Source organism: Cyprinodon variegatus, unplaced genomic scaffold, assembly GCF_000732505.1.
Source record: "Cyprinodon variegatus isolate N-32 unplaced genomic scaffold, C_variegatus-1.0 Scaffold24, whole genome shotgun sequence".
NCBI lineage: Eukaryota > Metazoa > Chordata > Actinopteri > Cyprinodontiformes > Cyprinodontidae > Cyprinodon > Cyprinodon variegatus.
This window is the reverse complement of record NW_015150477.1, coordinates 1,400,265-1,409,231: the sequence shown is the minus strand read 5'-3', so window position 1 is coordinate 1,409,231 and position 8,967 is coordinate 1,400,265. Positions and strand designations below refer to the sequence as shown.

The 8,967-nt window shown below is 37.8% G+C and overlaps 1 protein-coding gene across 1 annotated transcript in view; it reads left to right on the top strand.

The window, feature by feature from the left end:
• The window catches only part of LOC107096624 (voltage-dependent calcium channel gamma-2 subunit-like), a 107,841-nt gene that overhangs the window by 2,648 nt on the left and 96,226 nt on the right, over positions 1-8,967 (top strand). The gene's annotated exons all lie outside the window — the stretch shown is intronic.

The window sequence follows — 8,967 nt, the reverse complement described above, 5'->3', positions numbered from 1 at the left end:
TTAAAAATCAGTTTACTTTTCTTTTTTTTCCAGTGGCCCTAATCCTCTTCCGTAGTTTATGGCTTATACATAACTATGCATAAAAACATCCCTTTTAAACATAATTTTAATGAACCAGTGAATCACTCTCAATTTAACCAAATTTTGTGTTTATACTTTAAAATAAGTGTCGGTTTCCTTCAACTATTGGAGCATCTCCAGCTTCCAAGCTTTGGGTTTATTTAAACATTGAATGTTTCCAAGGTTTTGTTTGAATTATTACAAGTTGAGTGAACTGGTAAAAAAAGAAACTCTACCTTAAGGAAGCATTTAAAATTTACTTTACTTCCTAACTGGATTTAACAGATAAATCTAACAAAGAAAAGTCTTATTTGCTTCAATAAACAAATGTGACGGATCAATTAACCAGAACTTTGCACTTCAACCTATAGGAAGTTCACTCTTCATAAGTTAAAATTTCATAATGTCTTCTTTATTTTATTGAAATGAGTAACATTATAAAACTTTGAAAAACTTAAACTGAAAAACTTGCAATGAAATCAATGAAACAGCCCTTCTTGGGACTGAAAGAACACGGTGGTCAGATTGTTGTAGCAAACCATCACACCGTGGTTGGTTTTTAGTTTAGTGATAAAATTTATTGTATTACTGTCTCAGAATCAATCTGATCTTATGCTGATCAAAGAAAGATGCAGGCGACCTACTTCTCTGAGGCTGTTGTGACACAGTTGGCAGTTTGGACAGGTATGGAGCTAAAAGTTGTATCAGGGTAAAGGTGCAGTGCTGTTTCACCGCTGACCTGCCTGACAACCGTGATGACAGCAGCACTAGCTGTCATGTGACCTCTGACCTGTCTCCACTCTGGGCTTTCTGAGCTCAGGTTTCCAGACGACCTCCAGGGACTGCACTGTCAGATGGAGGAGACGTCTTTCTTATCACGGCTCTGCCGAGGAGTGAACTTTTAGAGTTTCTGGTCATCTCATCATCTGAGCCGCAGAACCAAAAATGATCAGTTATGCTTCCTGGAATTATTTTTGTTGTTTGTTTTAGTGTTTTAGGCAGGCTATTCTGATGATGCTGTCGATGTTCTTGAGAGAACTTTACTTTTAATAGCTCAATGAAAAATGTCAGCTTAGTTTTAAGTCCTGCTAACTTGGGTTATAAACTCCCTTTAATTGTGTAGATGTGCATTACGGCCAAGATATATTTTTTGTTTTGTATTTGTTTTTATTTTGGAGATAAGTTTCTAAAAAACTGCTCACAAGTCAGCTAGGAGCAGCAACTCTGCACAAGCAGACAGTTGGTGGACCCAGTGAGGTTGCAGTCTTCCTCCAAAAGAGAAAGATTAGCTTAAAAAAAGGAACAACTTTATCTACATGCACCAAACTGGGTTTCACAGACTGGTACTGATTTTTGGTTTCCTCGCGGTCTGACCTCCTGATGCTGATTTCACAACTACAAATGTTAGAATTGATAAACATTGATTGTGAAAGTAAGAACAAATTGCAGATTATTGGATTAGCATAGAAGGTTTAAATCCAACATGAAGGATTTTACTGTTCTATCACTATTTATGCACGAAAGTCTATATTTCTCAATGCATTTAGTAAAGAGGAGAAAAAAGGAACCTTTTTCAGAAAATAAATAGATCCTGGCTCGAGACAATCAAAAGACATCCAAGTGGCTGACTGTAATCACTGGCAGACAGTGGTGCTTCAATATGACTTTAAGTAGAAAAAGTTTTGGTGTGACAAACAAATTTGGAGTATCTTATGTTTAAAAAGGCAACTAAAATATCATGAATGTAGAGAAATTACACAATTAAATCCCATTGGCTGGATGTTTCAGTTGAACAGTTTGTTGCTAATGATGTACTGGACTGATTCCAGTAACAACGACTGGCTTACTGATCAGAATGGTGTTTTTTGTTTTTTTTTTTTTATGAATTCTGAAATGCATTTTACAAACAGCTTTAAATTCATCGCCAAGAAAGAACTGTATGATTGCAATAAGAACTGGTGTAAATGCAGATCAGTGATCATATAAACATGTTTAGCTTGGGAGCGGCTGGCATGGCGAGGTTTGGAGGACAGGAGCAGGGGGATCATTAGATGATTGTGCATTAGGTAGATTCTGGAATGTCCAACAGCCAGTTAAAACAGAGATTTAGAGCTACCAAACAGAAGAGACACTGGACCGGAATGTTTCCAATTGATCAAGTTCATTTGGGATGCATTTCACTTCCTAAAAACTCCATGTTTCTCTTAAGACTATGTATCAACCCAAATTATAATCATGCTCTTATAACATTATAGTAATGTTATACAAACAGAGCATGACTGTGCTATTTTAAGAATAGCCTTCTCTTGGTTTACAGAGTTCTTTCTTTCTTGCTGTCATCTTTGTTGTTGCTAAAGCGGGGACTGCTTCTTTAGGCGTATCACCAGTTTTCATTCTGCCTTAACATTGATAAACCACAGAGTTGTGCTCAGTTTGCAGGATTCTAATCTGTCTTGTCCTCAAACAGACAAACCAACAATAATACAGAGGAGTGTCTGCCCCTGTTTACCTGACAAACACAGAGAAGTTAGTTTCTGTAATGTAGAGAAACACAACAAAGAAATGGATACAAGGTTTGAATTATCTGAAAACTGAAAATTCTGTACAGATTCAAATAATTTGACATATAGGCGATGCACATTCATTATGTAACTGCACAAAAATAAAGGTATCAGCTGCTGCATGGCAGTGAAGTGGAACATTCAGTGATGTAATTTACACCTTTTTATTAAAGCACGGTTCTGATCATCTACAATCAGTCTGCTGCACGTTCACTGTGGTCATATAGATTTTATAGCCTCAGGTTATTTAGATGTGTTTGGATCTTTTGGGGCAGTTTGACTCACAACATTCTCTGCATGAATGTGCTATGAATGGATGAGGACTCAGTCTGCTGTACAACCCAAAGAGAAGGTTTGCATTCGGTCTTTATTCCCTATAGATAATCAATATTTCTCAGCATCAAGCACCAGGTTGATAAATTAAGTCATTATTTCTCATCATTGCTATGAATTTGATGTAAATCATTTACAGATGTCAAAATAGAGCAAGCAGTTGAGTCTGTTTGCTGAATGTCTGCCATTATGGGTCAGTCATTGTAGCCATTATTGGGATATTAAGTTGCTGCTTTTGACCAGTTAAGTCGGGTACTATTTTTCCAAGGTGGAATGGTTATTTTATGGGCACTATCAAGGATTACAATCTATCATTAATCAATAATCATTCCAAAGTGTTACTATTTTTATTCCTCCTCCATTATTTAGGGGAATGTGGGCCTAGTGGTTAGTTTATTGCGCTTGGAATCCAGAGGTTCTGAGTTTAAGCCCCACTCCCACAGACTGCCACTCTTGGTCCTGGAGCAACACCCTTAACCCCCACACTGCTCCCTGGGCGCCGCACAATGGAAGCCCACTGCTCCCCAAGGAGATGAGTTAAATACAGAGTTCATTTCATTGCTCTGCACTTGTGACAATGACAATAAAAGCTGGAAAAGAAAAAAATAATTATTTCACCTGCTTTGTGCAATGCATAAAGCACCGGGGGCAAAGCTTCCCAAGGGCAATATGCTGCCAAGTTCCTCAAAGGTTCTACGTCAGCCAAAGCATTGTGGAAAAACAGCTAGATATCTGCCTCACATGATCAATTTATTTTTTTTTTACCAGTAGCTTTTTAGCTTTATTCTAATTCAGTCTAATAAGTTCTTTCAGACATCTTTATAAGAGTTGGAGTGACACTGATTTGTTAAGGCCGATGTCCGATACTGATTATTTTGACATCAGTCTAACCAATCCCCAGTATGTGCTGCTGATATTTTTGGGCTGATTCTTGGAGCCAGTATTGATTTTACATCCGCGATTTACATGATAAAAATGACACAATGATAACGAAGTCTCTATTTTAAAAAAAGAATTGTTAACAAACAAATCAAACTGGTCTAACTCTTGTTTTTACTGATGAAAAGAAAAAAACATTGATCTCTACAAATGCTGAAACAATGAATCGGATTAATCTATTATTGAAATAATCGTCATCTAATTTAGTGATCGATTAAAAGTTAACTGGAGTATGGAGATTGTAAAACATGCCTTAAGCTGACAGGGTGACCCACTTAGAGCAGTAATTATACCAAGATTGTAAAATAATATCTAAACATTTTGCATTTAAGATAAAAGAAAAGAACTCGACAAAGGGAAAAGTTTTAATAGGTTTAATTTCTAAAAAATGTCTTTAAGGAATCTTTTGCCATCTGATTATAAATCTATTAATCGAAAAAATTATTGTCAAATCAATTGATTTGCAAAATAATCCTTAGTTGTGCCCTAATCTCTACACAGCACCACTCATAAGGATTTAGGTGAATGTCTGTATTTTTCCGAGTCTGCATGAATGAGAAAAATACATTTTAAACTATGCAATGAGCTTTAAATCAGAAAATAAATCCTTAAATGGTCCTGGTCAGGATGAGTTTAGGTAAACTTTTGGCAATGACTCTTTATAGATAGTCAAACGGGGCCTCAGCTGAATATTACTTTGGGCAAATACTGACCTGCAGCAGAAAGTCTTCATTAGCAGCTGATCACTGCGTTTTCACCTCAGCTGTTCCCCAGAAGCTCCTCAGGTACCAGCAGCACAAAACCGTACTCTCATTTCATTTGAGATGTGAGACAATGCGGTGTTGCCCACAGGATTAATCACAGCTGGAGTGTAATTGTGACAGTGACCAGGCCAAGTTGTTATTTAACCGGCAAACAAAGCAGGCCAGAGTCAGGATGACATCCAAACACTTCACACTCTCAGCTCACTGTGTTTCTGGGCACAGCTTTTGTATCAGCACAATGAACCTCTTCCTTTGAGCTGAGCGTGCATTTAGGCAGGAAATAAACCCACATTTGTCATTTGTGATTCACGGATGATCTTCATCCCTGAAGGGGAACAGGAGTGGAAAATCAGGGGGCACTGCATTCACTTACCAGGGTCAGGTTCATTTAAATTCTAATTCAAATGACTTTCTATGCAGGAAATTGGGATTTAAAAAAGTAAGTACCTCTGATTAGAGGTAGTTTAAGCTCTTTATAGAAAATAAAATGCTCAGAAACAGCTGGAGAAACATGATGATAAGCAGGCTACTTTCTGCAGGATCCGCTGCATTTCAGTCAGATGGAGTTGAACATTTCAAATGGTAATTATGCTTCAGTTTGCAGCTGAGTGGCAGGATGACTGGTATTACTCTCCCCTCCGGCTCCCCTTAAATGAAGTTTTACTGGTTACCAGGCAGCAACTAAAGCATACAGATGCTTGAAGCAGTTCTTTGGTCCTTATAACAGAAGTGAACAGTGTTTCATGTTCAAACAGGCCCACACATCATGTTTGTAGAGTTGAACCAGCCTCCAGGAAGGAGAAAACTGGGAATACTGCTGTTAAATCCAACAAAACTACAACCTCTGCTTCACTGTACTCTAAAAAAAATCAATGCAAAACCTCATTATCCTAATAGGTAAGCTGCATATTTTCAGATTAAACCATTAACCAAATTATTTTAAATACAACTCCACTGTCTTTTTATTTAATTTAGAAATATTTTTAATAAATGTTATGTGAGTCCAAAGAAGAGGAAATCAATTCAAAAGGGTTAAACGTGAAGGTTTATCATGTCTTTGAAGCAAGTGTTCCTAAATTAACTAAGTGGAGTAATTATTAGGGGAAGAAAATGAAGTTCATCTCAGTTTTTTTTTTTTTTTTTACACGGAAATTACTTATTTTTTCTCTCGCTTAACTTTCAGAAAAATAATCAATTATATTCCTGTATACATTGTTAAATTAACTGGTTACTCGCTAAACTTTTCAGCAGACGTTTTCTGCACATTTGCAGTATTTATTTACAAAATTTTCTCCAATGATTTCCCTTAAAATGCTTTTAAAATTTTTGTAGGACCTACAATTTAATTCTCTGAAACTTACTGGACCTTTTCCTGAGGGTTATTACTTACCTACCCAGGAGTTACTTGCAGGAAAAAGCACATTTAGCAACACCAGTCTTTTTTGTTTGCCTTTTTCCATGTATGATGAATTCTATATTAATATAGTCGGAAAAACATGTGAAAAAATGTTCATAATAGTTATGCGCAGAGGCGCACCTTGTCAACAGGCAAACCAAGCAACTGCTTGGAGCCCCGAGCCGCTGGGGGCCCCCCGAGAGCCAGCTACTGTACACCCAGTAAATAAACAGCAACAGGCGAGCATGAAGTGGCAACGCTATAGTAACTGAGGAGATGCACAACTGCATTTAAAAATTCCGATTGGATGGAATGTTGATTGACATTGGCTTTGGCCAGTCAAAATCCAGCCCTGCCCAGGTGGATGACATCCCTTAATGAAAATGAACGTAGCCTAGCGAATGGGTGACGTTGTAGGCCTATCGTTCAGTAAATTGGAAAGCAATTATGTAACTAAGCTGAAGGAAAATGATTCATTTTCCATGTCTCAAGAGAGACTTTCAGGACTGGCGCTTATTTCCATAGAGTATAGTGTGTGAAGGTCTTTGGATCTGGAGGACTTATGTCTGCATTTGCACAAGCCAAGGCCCGTAAGCAGCAATTCTGGAAGCAGTATAGGACCCCAATCATTTCACTTCACTTACTATAACTACTTTATATTTTGTACGAAGTTTATATTGGGTTTTAAAGTAATTTACAGTTTTTTTTTATTTTATTAATTAGTTTATTCTTTACTTTTATTATTTTATATTTTCCAAAATAACAAGGTTGTTCATGTTTAGAACATTTGGAATTAAAAAAAAGGTTTTATTTAATACATTTTTCATTGATGTCAGATTATTTATAGCCTTACATAATGGTGATGAACACTGGTCAGTAGGGCCCCCTAGGATTTTTTGCTTGGGGCCCCCACAGACTCTAGAATCGCCTCTGGTTATGCATTTCTTTCTTCTTGTAATACAGCTTTAAACATTGATGTTGCAGTTGGAAATTAAAAATGATAAACTACAAACACTTTTACTGTAAATAAACTGAAAAATAGTTTATATGATTAATTTTAGAATTAATTAATTTTAGAAACAGTAGATATTGCATTATTTGGGGGAGTGGTTAAGGCACAGAGTAAGGAATCTTGAGGTTTTGAGCCCCACTCCCACAGACTGCCACTCCGGTCCCTGAGCAAAGACCCTTAACCTCTCCCCCGGGCGCCCCACGGTGGCAGCCCACTGCTCTCCAAGGGGATGGTTTAATGCAGAGAGTTCATTTCATTGCTCTGTACTTGTAACAGTGTAATGACAGAAAAAAAAAGAAAAGAAAAAAAGCTGAAGCATACCAAAAGGAGACTGTAAATATCCCTATTATCTCTAGTTGGTGTGTATATTGATCTAAACACCAAACTCTGGGTTGCAGCAATAGAGATTTTGGGCAGAAATAAGGGACCCCCAAATCATACTTTGCTGTTGGCCCCATGGAGTCCTGGGCCGGTCCTGCTTACTGTGTAACTTTAATGGGTGGACTGTATAAAAAATTGACTGCTAACTGTCCTGGAACATACTTGATGTGCTGTTGGCCTTTACAGGTTACATTTTCACTGTTTACTTTTAGGACTGGGCTGTGAGATTTAGTTAGACCTAAATCTCTGCCACAATGATCTTCGTTTCTGCACGTCAAAAATCGAGCCATTGATAAGGTATTTACAAAAGAAAAAAACACAAACAGACACTGTTCCAAGTTAATATCTGTTTTTAGGGCTTACTTTGATCTACAATTAATGACCAGCACTTCTGCTGTATAACCACAAAGTTAAAGGTAAAAGAATGTATTTAGTTTCAGGGTTGGATCACAGGTTTATGTTGTTTTTGATCCTCCTTACAAAGAAACAAATTTAGTTACTGTCTCCTGTAAAGTCATCACAGATGAATTCTTACTAAACTGTTTGCTTTTAACTGACAGGATATGAAAATACAAGGAAACTTGTTTTTTTATTTTATTTTTTTTGTCAGTATGGGCTTTATGACATAAAGCAGAAAGGCGTCTGTTATACGGCTGCTGTACAGGTCCAAAGAAGCACAGTGGCATAAACTGCTCTGTGGGGAGGGACCTTTCATCCTCAGATTCCTATGATTTGATTGGTTCCAACAGTATCAGATGATTTGCATTGCAGCCATTAGAGGGACCCTTTTAACTAGAACAATGACATAACTCCATCACATCACTGCTCAATTGTTGATACTGTCATCCACAAGCTGCATTGATTACTAATAATAGTTTAATTATTAGGTTTCTAGGCAAAGAATTCAGGAAACCCAACTGATCTTTGTGTTTAAAGCTGTTTTTTTTCATATGACAGGCTTTTAATGTTGCTGTGAAAGAGTAGGCTCAATAAAATGCCTGAAGTTTTAATCTACCATGCCGTGTTTTAGAAATGCAGATCTGGATTCAGTGTGGGTGCAAAAGCAGAGATTCAGCCGGTGAGCCATGAGCAGAGCACACAGTAAACGTGTGTTTCTGATGAATTGGCCCCCGGAGGCCATTGCTCCTCCATCCTATATGAGATGCCCGTAAAAGCCACCACCAGCATCCCACCCCCGACCCCCCCTGTGCCAGGTGTGTGCTGCGCTGCTAAGCGGAGGCATTTGTCTTCATTATAGCCCCGCCCTCAGGCTCTGAAGCGAGCACAGAGGCTTTGGAGAGAAATGTTGGACTTCATGATGAAGGAGGGCGACCGCAGTTACTGATGTTTTATGGTTTTTAATCTTTAATGAGGCAAACTTCCCACAAGGGCCTGTTGGGCTCCCAAAATGACAAACACCCTGCAGTGCCACGCATACAGAGATACAGATTCTCCAATTGTCTTTTTGGCAGAGATGGGAAGTAACAAAGTACAAATACTTTGTTACTGTACTCAAGTAGA